General features: G+C 40.5%; 1 protein-coding gene across 4 annotated transcripts in view; it reads left to right on the forward strand.

Moving 5' to 3' along the window:
- Positions 1-12,282, forward strand: part of FRAS1 (Fraser extracellular matrix complex subunit 1) — a 532,387-nt gene that overhangs the window by 44,779 nt on the left and 475,326 nt on the right. Inside the window, exon 1 of one of the 4 annotated variants that reach the window (XM_016186757.2) lies at positions 6,211-6,231. The exons of the other annotated variants lie outside the window; for them this stretch is intronic. The gene's annotated coding sequence lies outside the window, so the exon portion shown is untranslated. Of the gene's footprint in view, positions 1-6,210; positions 6,232-12,282 lie in introns of those variants that run through there. 4 annotated transcript variants of the gene reach the window in all.

The raw sequence follows: 12,282 nt of genomic DNA on the forward strand, positions 1-12,282 counted from the left end.
AGCAACCAGGGTAACAAAAAGGGAAAAAATAGCCTCCAGGAGCAGCGGATTCATGGTGCAGGTACTGAAAAAAAAAAAAAAAAGAATACTGTCTGAGAGAATGGTGTCAGAGTGGAGAAAAGGTCTAGAAAGTTGGATTAGGGCAGGGAATAACTCCCATTCTTATATAAAACAAATTCTGCGCCTAAAATTAGCTATTTACTTCCATCCACCTGCTCCAGGGCCCATATGTAAATACATATATTTAGCGCCAGAGCCTGTGTAACCTCTGAGTCCCTATAGGTGTGAGCTTATAGCTCATGGTCACATCTGAGGAACATTGCAAGCTACACTCATTTCAGAACCAGTCTTTTTTGAATGTCAGGGCAAGATACCCCCAACCTCCCTTCAGAGACTGGGGCTCTCCCTGCTGTCATTGTTTTATGGTAGAGCCAAGGTCCTGGGAGGGCCCACAAGACGCTGTTCCTTATGGAAGTGATCAGTGGTAGTGGAGAGAGAGACCCTTTAGAGGTCTAGGCCCATCATATGTGTATGGGAATCCAAGGATTCCCTAACTAGGGCCCCAGATGATCAGGTAGTGTGATATTGACCAAGCAGGCCATTATTAAGTGGGCCAGTCTCTTGCCCTTATCCAACTTTGGTGGTCCTTTCTTTATCTGATTATCTTAGATTTTCTCTCAGTTGTTGAAGCTTTATTCCTATTGAGAAGATTTCCACCCTCCCCCCTTTTTTTAGCATTGAAATCTTCTGTGGTAGTCAGGTCTGCTTAAGGGTAAAATTGGTCTTTGAGAGCCCATGAGGCCTTGCTAAACTGTCACTTTCTCGCTTCATGTTTGGTTAGTGCTATTCCTGTGGCCTTTAAACCATTAACTCATCTATGCTCAGGATCATCGAAGCAGTAAATCGACATGATTCCTAAAGTGCAGCTGCGTGGAGCGAAAAATGATTTTCTCATTGTCATTACCGGGCAAGGGAACAAATGGCATGGGGAAGTCTTTCCCAAGTTGACAGCTGAAGTCAGGCATTTTTCCTTCAGTTGATATAAAGGTTGTTGCTACATATAGTGGCCTCTCTTATCCTTTTGTGCAATTACTGAGCATAATTTTCAAATGTAAAACTTTGAGAAGAGCATAATTCTGGAAATGGCAAGATTATAATTATGTGTGGCATAAAGGATAAATTTGTAGTTTATAAATCATGGACATTAATATTCAGCAGGAGCCTAATTCACAGGAAAGCTTGAAATAAGTACATTGTTAAAAATAATTGAATTTGGGTTTTAGAAGAAAATGTAGCAGTTAAAGATTATTTTTTGTGGGGAGGATTTCTGGCCATCTGAGGTTTAAATTTGCATTAGTTTATGCATTTGATTGATTTCTCTGTACAGCACTTAGGAGTGAAACCATACAGTCTTTAGTCTTTGTCTTTTTCCAACTGACTTATTTCTCTAGGCATAATGCCTTCTAGTTTCTACCATATTTCAAACAAAATAGTTTTAAAAATTATAAATGTTTCAGTTTTAGGATCCTGAAGCTTGGGTAGTTCAGAGGTAAGCACTTCCCTGGCTGGTACTTTGGGAACTTTAAAGCTCTTCTGCTTTTCCCTTTCCCTTCCTTTCCCCCACCTTGCCTCATCCTTCTCCTCCCCCCACCTCCTGCCATCTGGATTATCATTGGGCCTTAGGGTTTGCATGATTCCACTTCTCCCAGTGGCTTTTTTTTTGTAGAGATAGGAGGAGAGGGAGAGACAGTGAAAAGGATAGACACATGTAGCACTGCTCCACCAGTAGTGAAGATTCCCCCTTCAGGTAAGGGATTCTCATTATTTTGGTGGAAGTAAGTAATAGGTATAGGTGTGACTTAGAAAGGAAGAGAAGGCAGGACCATAGGAAAAAAATGGTCAAATATATAAAAATCTCCATAGTTATAGAAATAATAGTCAACCCTTATCTGCGACCTTGGGAGAACTCTTATAGCTTCCAAGGGAGGGAACTCTTATAGCTCCCAAGGATGGGAATGGTGCAAAATTATACTCTTGTTATCTTATAATTTTGTATATCTATATTGTCACTAATAAAAAAAAAGAACTATTGGGTGATAGAGAAAAGAGCAGGCCTTGATATAGACCTGCGTTTCAATCCTACTCCCCCCTCTTTTTTGGACAATAGGAATTTGTGCCAACATGGTCCCATCTCTCCTGGTTGATTCTTTTTCTTCATAATTTAAAATAGAGATAGAAAGGAATACAGAGAAAGCAGAAGAGAGAAACCATAGTGCCTTTTATGCCTGGTGTTCCCATGTGAGGCTCAAATGTGGGTCCTTGTACAAGGTAAAATGTGCACCTTACCAAAAGACCTATCTCCTGGTTCCTTAGTTTATTCTCATGGACAATAATTTTATGCATGTTGTTTAATCTCTGGTCCCTGTTCTGTAGGATGATATACTTATTTATTATTTATTTTTGTGAATCAGGCATGCAGTAGCACTTCTGCTATTCTTTGTGATTTTCAGTGGATCTTGCTGGGTTTCAAAGACCATCCATAGATATGCTCCAGTTGGAGTGTGCTGTTCCTTGAAGCCAAACCTGGCACTTTAGTCACCCCAAGATACATGTATTGATCATGGTCACACTCTGTCAGACTTTCTCATAACATGCAGATCCTCAGAAGCTAGGAAGTCTCTTTCTTTGTTATATACTTTATGTGGTCTATTGCACACCAGCTCACAGAAGGATGATTTATTCTGAGTGATGGTTTGAGAAAGAGAAAAACTTACCAGGCTTTAACTTTTGCTTTTTGTGTAGCTAGGTGTTCATAAAAGATATTGACTAGGCATACGTGGGTTTCTTTTAAAAAATATTTTATTTATTTTATTTTAATGAGAGAGTGAGAGAGAGAAATAGAGAAAGAGGAGACCAGAACACTGCTTAGTTCTGGCTTATGGTGGGGCTAGGGATTGAATCTGGGGCCTCAGAGCCTCAGGCATGAGAGTATTTTTGCATAACCATTATGTTGTGTTCCCAGCCCCTGTAGTTTTTCTTTATATATATATTTTTAACTTTATTTATTTATTTTTATTTGATAAAACAGAGGGAAGTAGAGAGGGAGAGAGACAGAGAGACTCCTGCAACACTGCTTCACCACTCATGAAGCTTTCTCCCTGCAGGTGGGGAGCAGGGACTTGAACCCAGGTCCTTGTGCATGGTAATATGTGCACTTAAGCAGGTGCACCACCACCCAACCCTTGCATATGTGGTTTTCATGGAAAGTCACTTTTTGTTAGACAACTATGGTTGAGTCCAGGACATTTCTATGTTGCTGGCTTGCTTTACGAATAGCTCAGAGAGGAAGTTGTTCTCAGACAAGAGTCATTAGATACAAATATTGCATTCAAGATAAAATAAAGTTATTCCAAAGTGGAAAACTACTATTAGTATCAGCCAAAAACTCAGAGGCCAATGCAGGAGTCATGGGAAAAATAAATAAATAAACATTGTAGTAATGGAAGGGAGTAAAGCAGGGCTTCTGAAGCTGAGATAGAAAGTGCTAAGTATAAGTCCAAGAAGATCTCTATTTTTGCAGCTGTTGTGACTAAGGCATGCTGCTTATATTGAGAAAGAACAACAATATTCATACCACTGTGACAACTGATTATATTTAATGCAGACTCCCCTAAACCTTATTAAGATTTCAGAAGAGCAGAGGACTAAGTAACCGGGATAATTATTATTGTTTTTGTCTAAGAATAACATATTTGAAATCTTAGCTACCAGCTCTGATCTATCTGGCCAGATACTTTCCAACTATTTATTTATTTATTTACTTATGGAACCATCTGCTGTTAAATGGAGGTGCCTATTAACTTTTCTGGAAGAAGACATTAGCATCTGAAGACACAAAACCAGTGAATTGTGAAAGAACACAGTTATGAAGACAAAATTAAAAACTCCTCTGACACCCCAAGGACCAATTTAAAAGTGTTCTATGTAGAGAAATTCTGCTTGCAAAGCATATTTTTGCAGTTATTTATTTTTTTCTATTAGAGTTCATACTAGCAGCAGTTTCTGAAGTGTATTTTCATAGATGCTGGGTTATGCTGCATTTAGAAGGGTGAGCCCTGGGCCACCATGCCAGTCCCTGTTCAGGACGCCATTTGCCGGTCCCTGTTCAGGGCACCATACGCTGAGCTAGGTTAGCTTCTAGGGACTCATGGCTGAGCTGGGAAGCAGTATCTCATTTATTAATCAGATACATCGCCTTTTATGCATCTTTTCACTGGAAGTGACAAGGGAAAGGAAATGACTAGGAGAGGGGGCGGAGCAAAAAAAGAGTGTGAACAGAACATAGAAAGCTTCCATCTAACCAATGGGGATTAAACCAATACCCTGCAGGCAGAGAGGGACCCAGGTAAAACAGTGATAATGTAAATAGACCACATCATAAGTAATACAAGCGAATCTAATGGGATGATCAAAACAGAAGAAGGATTCTGTTTTATAAGCAGAATTTAGAAGCATACCAACACCACCACTCGTGATTCTGTGGAGCCCACTTCTGCCCTTACCCCCACTCCAAGTGCTGAGCCCCAATCTGGGATGTCAACAAAGGCTTCCTGGAGGCACTGTGCATTTAGAAACAGCAGTACTGTGAAAGGGAACAGGTTTAACTATTGCCAGATGGCCAAAGAGTCACTTGTAACTATACAAGCAAAATTAAAAGGCATGTAGTACCATATCTCTGTCCCTTCCCTCCCTCCCTCCTTAGAACTTTGGGTTGACGACATCTCTCATATTACTGAATTATGACAAGAGACTGGGTAGTGGCACACCTAGTTGAGTGCACACATTACAGTGCTCAAGGGCTGGAGTTCAAGCCCCCACTCCTTACCTACAGGGGAAGCAGTGCTTCAGGTCTCTCTCATTTTTTTTAAAATTGTATTAGTGATTTAATGGCAAACGCTAGAAGAAGAAGAAGTGATTTAATATTGATTTACAAAATAACATGTTAACAGGGATATAAATCCACTTCATTCCCACCACAAGGGTTCTGAATCTTCAGTCTCCCCACTGCAATCCACCACAGTTCCCCTAAGGTTGTAGACACGGGCCAACCATCATCTCTACAACCATCTGTCTACATTTATACATAATTGTTCCCCTTTTCTTCCTGATCCAGTCCTCTCTTCCCCTCCATGCTCCGCATGACAATATTATGACCTCCATGCGTCCCTCTCCTTTTCCTCCTCTCTCTGGGTGCTGATGGAGCCGGGAGTTCAGAGCACTCTTTTACTTCCTTCCTCCTATCACTTCTTCCCCTGCTGGGAGTATGGATCCAGGTTGTTTCTGGGGGTGCAGATGGTAGGAGTTCTGGCTTCTGTAATTGCTTCTCTGCTGGACGTGGGCGTTGGCAGGTTGATCCATACCCCCAGCCTGTCTCTCTTTCCCTAGTGGGCCAGAGCTCTGGAGAAGCGTCTCTCTATCCTTCTCTGCAGCCCTCTCCCCTCTCAATTTCTTGCCATCTTAATAAAAAAAAACTTAAACATTAAAAACAGAAATGTGTGAAGACAGTAGGCGTTGAAGAATTTTCTTAAGATGAAATCGATGGCATATGTTCTCATTTAATTATTTTGGTTGGTTGAGGTAGCATAGCTTCTTCCTCAGGCAAACTGCATTTAAGCCACATGCAACTTCCTTTCTCTCCTCACATTGTATCTAGTATATTTTTGAATTTTTAGCTTAAGGAGTTCTCTAATTGGATCTTCCCCCAACTTTTATCTATAATAGAATCTTAATGTAGATTGTTCTCATATGTATCATGTGAAAGAAACTTCTTTTTTGGGGAAATTTTGCTGAGTTGTGATTTTGACCTTGCAATAAGAAGGGATGTGTAATTAGTTATTACATCATCATTACTTAGCCTAATGATACAGACCATTTTCTCTTTCTTTCTTTCTTTTTAAAATTTTTTATATTTATTTATTTATTTTCCCTTTTGTTGCCCTTGTTTTTCATTGTCTGTCTCTCTCTCCTTCTTTCTTTCTCTCTCTCTCTCTCTCTCTCTTTCTTTCTTTCTTTCTTTCTTTCTTTCCCTCCAGGGTTATCGCTAGGGCTCGGTGCCTGCACCATGAATCCACTGCTCCTGGAGGCCATTTTTTTCCCATTTTGTTGCCTTGTTTTTTATAGGGCAGAGAGAAATCGAGAGAGGAGGGGAAGACAAAAAGGAGGAGAAAAAAGGTGAGAAAAGGTGGTTCCCACCTGTGAAGCAAACCCCCCCCACACACACACCCGTGCAGGTGGGAACCAGGAGCTGAACTGGGGTCCTTAAGCCAATCCTTGCGCAGTGCCATGTGTGCTTAACCCAGTACACTGCCACCCGACCAACCCATTTTCAATTACTTCAAACAGACTTTTTTTCTTAGGGAACTACAACCCCCCACCCCAACTAACTATATCTGTCTGTCTGTCTGTCTGTCTATCTATCTATCTGTCTGTCTATCTACTCTGGATAGAGATAAAGAAAAGCTGAAAAGGAAGAGTGAGAGAGGGAAAGAGGGAGAAGGGGGGGAGAGAGAGACCTGCAACATTGCTTCAGCCCTTGTGAAGCTTTCCCCCTGCAGCTGCATACTATAATGTGTACTAACTAGGTGCACCACCACCCAGCCCCAAGACTTAATTCATTTATTTCACAAGAGGTGGAGATACAGGGGAGAGAGAGACCGAGAGAGACTGAGAGACCAGAGCTGCACTCTGGTAGATGCAGTACCAGGGATTGAATTTGGCCCTCATGCGTTTAAGTTCAGAGCTCTATCTCTGCCACACCTCAGACATTCAAGAATTAACAGAATTTATCTTAAATATTGACGGTTAATCAACTGATTTAATACCAAAAGCCAGTTTCAGGAGTATAAACTGCGCACAGAATCTAAATTTAGATAACAGTTCTTCTAGCATGTTATAGAATTTCTACACCTTGATTTCTTCATCTGTAAAGTTGGCTGATTCTAGCACTTGATACACAGGGGCAGTTTTAGGGAATCTGGTGAGATAATATAGTTACACAGTGTTTGGTACAGAATAATCCTGAATATTCCTAGTTCATTTTGTGATGTGCCCTTTGTTATTTTAATGCTGTTTAAGTCACCAGTTACTTTGATATTTATTTATTTATTTACTACCAGGGTACCACTCAGCTCTGGATTATAGAGATTGAATCTGGAAACTCTGGTGCCTTAGACATGGAAGTATTTTTGCATAACCAAATGCTATCTCCCCAATTACTTTTTTTTTGTCACCAGCTACTGTTACTATTTATTTATTTTTAATTATAGACTTAGAGTCAAACAATAAAATATAGCCACTATCCTTGATTTGCCTTGTATTTTCAAATTAAAAAAGAACAATTGTGATCAGAGGTTAATTCTTGAAAATTTTCCTGAAATGCTTTTGGGAATTTGCATTTAACATCTTTGGGTAACAGTTACTTTTGCTTGAACATTTTACTTTCCATATGAAATTGAATAGTTTCCCCAGTGAAGACACAATTGCTAGTTTCCTTAATCTTCCTAAGTCTTCTCATATCAGAGAGGTCCCTCTTGATTATTAGTACAAACAGACATTTAATTTATAGGTGATAAGACTTATGAGTAATTTATTTGTCTATTTTTCTTATTTTTTCTTTCTTTTATTTGATAGGGCAGAGAGAAACAGAGAGGGGAGGGGATGATAGAGAAAATGAGGGAGTCTGGCGGTGGTAGCACAGTGGGTTAAGTGCACGTGGCACAAAGCACAAGGACCGGCGTGAGGATCTTGGTTCGAGCCCCTGGCTCCCCACCTGCAGGGGAGTCGCTTCATAGGTGGTGAAGCAGGTCTGCAGGTGTCTTTCTTTCTCTCCCCCTCTCTGTCTTCCCCTCCTCTCTCCATTTCTCTCTGTCCTATCCAACAACGAATGACATCAACAACAACAATAATAACTACTACAACAATAAAAAAACAAGGGCAACAAATAGGAAAATAAGTAAATAAATATTAAAAAAAGAGAGAGAAAGAGACACCTGCAGCACTGCTTCACTGCTTGAGAAGCCTCCTCCCTTTGTGTGTGGGGAACAGGCCCTCGGACTACCACCCGTCCCCATACTTTGTATGTTCATATCAATTAGTTGTTGGAAGCAATCATAGATGCTGAGAGCTAGTGAAAATGAGGTGAGGAGGGAGGAGGAAAGATGGTAAATGTCAAGTTCTTTAAATTCCAGCTTATCTAAAGATAATTTATTAATGCTTATTATTTATCTGGGTTTAATGTGAATCCCAGGGTCTAGAGTTAGAAAATGTTCACAATTAGTATATTGAGTTTAGGGAAGTGACTGCTTCTCTAAGTCTGTGTCCCTTATACTGATAAGTTGACATGATGGTGGCATCTATTTTACAGAGTTGTTGAAGCCTTTGTAATTCTGTTAGCAGTTGTAACTCCACTTTACTGCGTGAGCTGTGTGCTAGGCATTGTATTATTAGGTGCTTTACAAGCATCACCATGTTTAATCTTGCCCAAAGTCCTATGAGGTAGCTGCATTCACCGTCTCCAGATTATGCAAGAACAACTGATAAGAAGCTTTTTCACGGTTTTACTGAAAGCAGAACCAAACCTTGGCCCTGGATCTGCCTGATGTCAATGCTAGTGAGTTTTGCCTCTATTTGACAAACCTTCCAGTACAGGGGAAAGTTCAGCTGCTACAATTCTGCATTTAAAGCATTAGCTATTGGGCCTGAAATGAGTGTATGCATTTCCAAGTGATTTTTTTTTAAGGGGATAATGTTTTTTTTTTTTTTTCCCCTCCAGGGTTATTGCTGGGCTCCGTGCCTGCACCATGAATCCACTGCTGCTCCTGGAGGCCACCCCACCCTTTTGTTGCCCTTGTTGTTGTAGCCCCGGTCCCTGCGCTTTGCACCACATGTGCTTAACCCACTGCGCCACCGCCGACCCCCATGTTTTTAAAAAATATTTATTTATTTCCTTTTGTTGCTCTTGCTGTTTTATTGTTGTAGTCATTACTGATGTTGTTGGATAAGACAGAGAGAAATCGAGAGAGGAGAGGAAGACAGAGAGGAGGAGAGAAAGATAGACACCTTCAGACCTGCTTCACCACTTGTGAAGCGACCCCCCTGCAGGTGGGGAGCTGGGGGCTCGAACCGGGATCCTTACCTGGTCCTTGCGCTTTGCGTCACCTGCGTTTAACCCGCTGCACTACAGCCCAACTCCCTCCAAGTGATTTTTATTGTGAGGTTTTGTGTCTTATATTTTACTTTGTAATATGGGCCGGTGCTTCTTTACTATCTGCCCAGTATAATTTAATAGTCTGCCTTTCATCAAGAGTACTGTTCTTCCAACAGCAGAATTATAAAGTAATTATAGAGAGATTTCTAGATAATGAACTGGAAATCACCCAGTTTGATTGGTGTTAATCATTGCTGGCCCCTTCATACCATTGTCCACTGGTAGGGGTTGAAACATCTGTGGTGTCTTTCTGGAATTTTCCACTTGTCACATGCAGCAGCTTTTTACTAAAGAATGTTATAGGTTGAAGAATCTCACTTGGCTTTCTTTTTTTAGCTAAACATGTTCTGACTTAGCCTTCAAAGCCAGAAAGAATGAAATTAATGCTCAGCTTAATGTTCAGCTGGTGCAGTGCTCTTTCTGTGACCTGCCTCTCCACCAGGAAATACTTTGAAAAATCACAACGGTGAAAGCAGTGTAAAAATCTGTAAATATAGAAATGCTTAAGCCCTGTCCAATTGACCAGAAAGAGCTTTATTTTGGATGTAGAAATGTAAGAACCTTCTCAAGAGGAGAGATTCTATCCTGAGTAGTTAGAACCTGCTTGATTAGATTTCACTCAAACAGTGAAAGTCTCACTGGAGAGACAAAAACAGATTATTCCCAGATGGTCTATTAAATTCAAACTCTAAATGTTTGTTTTAAATTTGCTAATTTGGAATTTGGAGCATATCTTTCCCACAGAATTGATTATAAGAGCTGATTAGATCTATTTAGTGTCTGCTGAAGCCTTACTATTATTTTGGCCTTTGATCTTCTCATATGAGGCTGTTGTAGGTTGGGTTGTGACCATGTTAATTCCATATCTTGAACTTCTAACTCCCACTACCTGAGAATGTAAGTTTGTTCGGAAACGCCTTGAAAGAGATGACTAAGGCAAAATGATGAGCATTGGTAAGCCGAGGAAATCAGGACACAGAAACTCAGTGGAAAGACCATGTGAGGATAGATACGGAAGACAGACAGCCATCTCCAAGCCAAGAAGAGGGGGTGTAAGAGAAACCAACCCTAGAAACTCCTAGTCTCTGACTTCTAACCTTCAAAATAAAGAGAAAACTCATTTCTGTTGTTTAAACCTTGTAGTCTGTGATGCTTTTCTCAGCACATTGTTTAGGCACCATGCACTGAGCAAAAAGTATACTTCATGTTGGAAAAAAAAATAGTTGGTCTTTAGTCTTCTTTTACCTTTTGTTATATCCCTCTTCACCCCCCCCCCCCCCCCGTTTTCTTCTCATCTGAGATCTCACTGTAACCCATTCCTTTTCTGCATTGGGCTAGAATATATCTGGATTCTCTCCAAAGTGCTCCCTACTCCTTATGCTCCAGATAAAGTTAGAGACAAGGAAATATGTAATGTAAGTGACTTTGATCACATATTCTTTTTTTAAAAAAACTTAAAATTTTTAAAAATTACCTTTATTTATTTATTGGATAGAGACAGCCAGAAATCGAGAGGGGAGAGGGAGAGAGACAGAGAGACACCTGCAACACTGCTTTACTGTTCTCAAAGCTTTTCCCCTGCAGGTGGGGGGTGGGGGGCTTGAACCCAGGCCCTTGTACATTGTAACATGTGCCTTCAACCAGGTGTGCCACCACCCAGCTCCTTTGAACACATATTCTAAAATGTGAGTCCTTGATGGCCCCTTAATTTTCTGAATATGAGTTCTATGGGGAAACAGACTTTGTTTAGCAGCCAGCATGTACCCAGAGCCAGTGGCGGAGGCTGACATGTGGTAATGACTTCAGTTATTAGTACTGAGTGAATATCCTATCAGTAGTTCAGGATCTAGAGTTTAATCCTATGAAACCCCTACTGCAAGAATTGTCTGCACACAAAGAAGTGGAAAGATATTCCATGTTTATGGGTTGGAAGAATTAACGTCATCAAAATGAATATACTACCCAGAGCCATCTACAGATTTAATTCTATCCCCATCAAGATCCCAAGCACAATTTTTAGGACAATAGAAAAAATGTTTATCTGGAACTAGAAAAGACCTAGAATTGCCAAAACAATCTTGAGAAAAAAGAACAGAACCGGAGGCATCACACTCCCAGATCTCAAACTATATTATAGGGCCATTGTCATCAAAACTGCTTGGTACTGGAACATGAAGAGACACACTGACCAGTGGAATAGAATTGAGATCCCAGAAGTGAGCCCCCACACCTATGGACATCTAATCTTTGACAAAGGGGCCCAGACTATTACATGGGGAAAGCAGAGTCTCTTCAACAAATGTTGGAAACAATGGGTTGAAACAGGCAGAAGAATGAAACTGAATCACTGTATTTCACCAAATACAAAAGTAAATTCCAAGTGGATCAAGAACTTAGATGTTAGAACAGAAACTATCAGATACTTAGAGGAAAATATTTGCAGAACTCTTTTCTGCATAAATTTTAAAGACATCTTCAATGAAACGAATCCAATTACAAAGAAGACTAAGGCAAATATAAACCTATGGGACTACATCAAATTAAAAAGCTTCTTCACAGCAAAAGAAACCACTACCCAAACTAAGAGACCCCTCACAGAATGGGAGAAGATCTTTACATGCCATACATCAGACAGGAGTTTAATATATAAAGAGTTTGCCAAACTCAACAACAGGACAACAAATAACCCCATCCAAAAATGGGGGAGGACTTGGACAGAATATTCACCACAGAAGAGATCCAAAAGGCTGAGAAACACATGAAAAAATGCTCCAAGTCTCTGACTGTCAGAGAAATGCAAATAAAGACAACAATGAGATACTACTTCATTCCTGTGTGAATGTCATACATCAGAAAAGGTAACAGCAGAAAATGCTGGAGAGGTTGTGGGGTCAAAGGAACCCTGCTACACTGCTGGTGGGAATGTCAGTTGGTCCAACCGCTGTGGAGAACAGTCTGGAGAACTCTCAGAAGGCTAGAAATGGACCTACCCTGTCTATGATCCTGCAATTCCTCTC

Source organism: Erinaceus europaeus, chromosome 3, assembly GCF_950295315.1.
Source record: "Erinaceus europaeus chromosome 3, mEriEur2.1, whole genome shotgun sequence".
In the NCBI taxonomy this organism is placed as follows: domain Eukaryota; kingdom Metazoa; phylum Chordata; class Mammalia; order Eulipotyphla; family Erinaceidae; genus Erinaceus; species Erinaceus europaeus.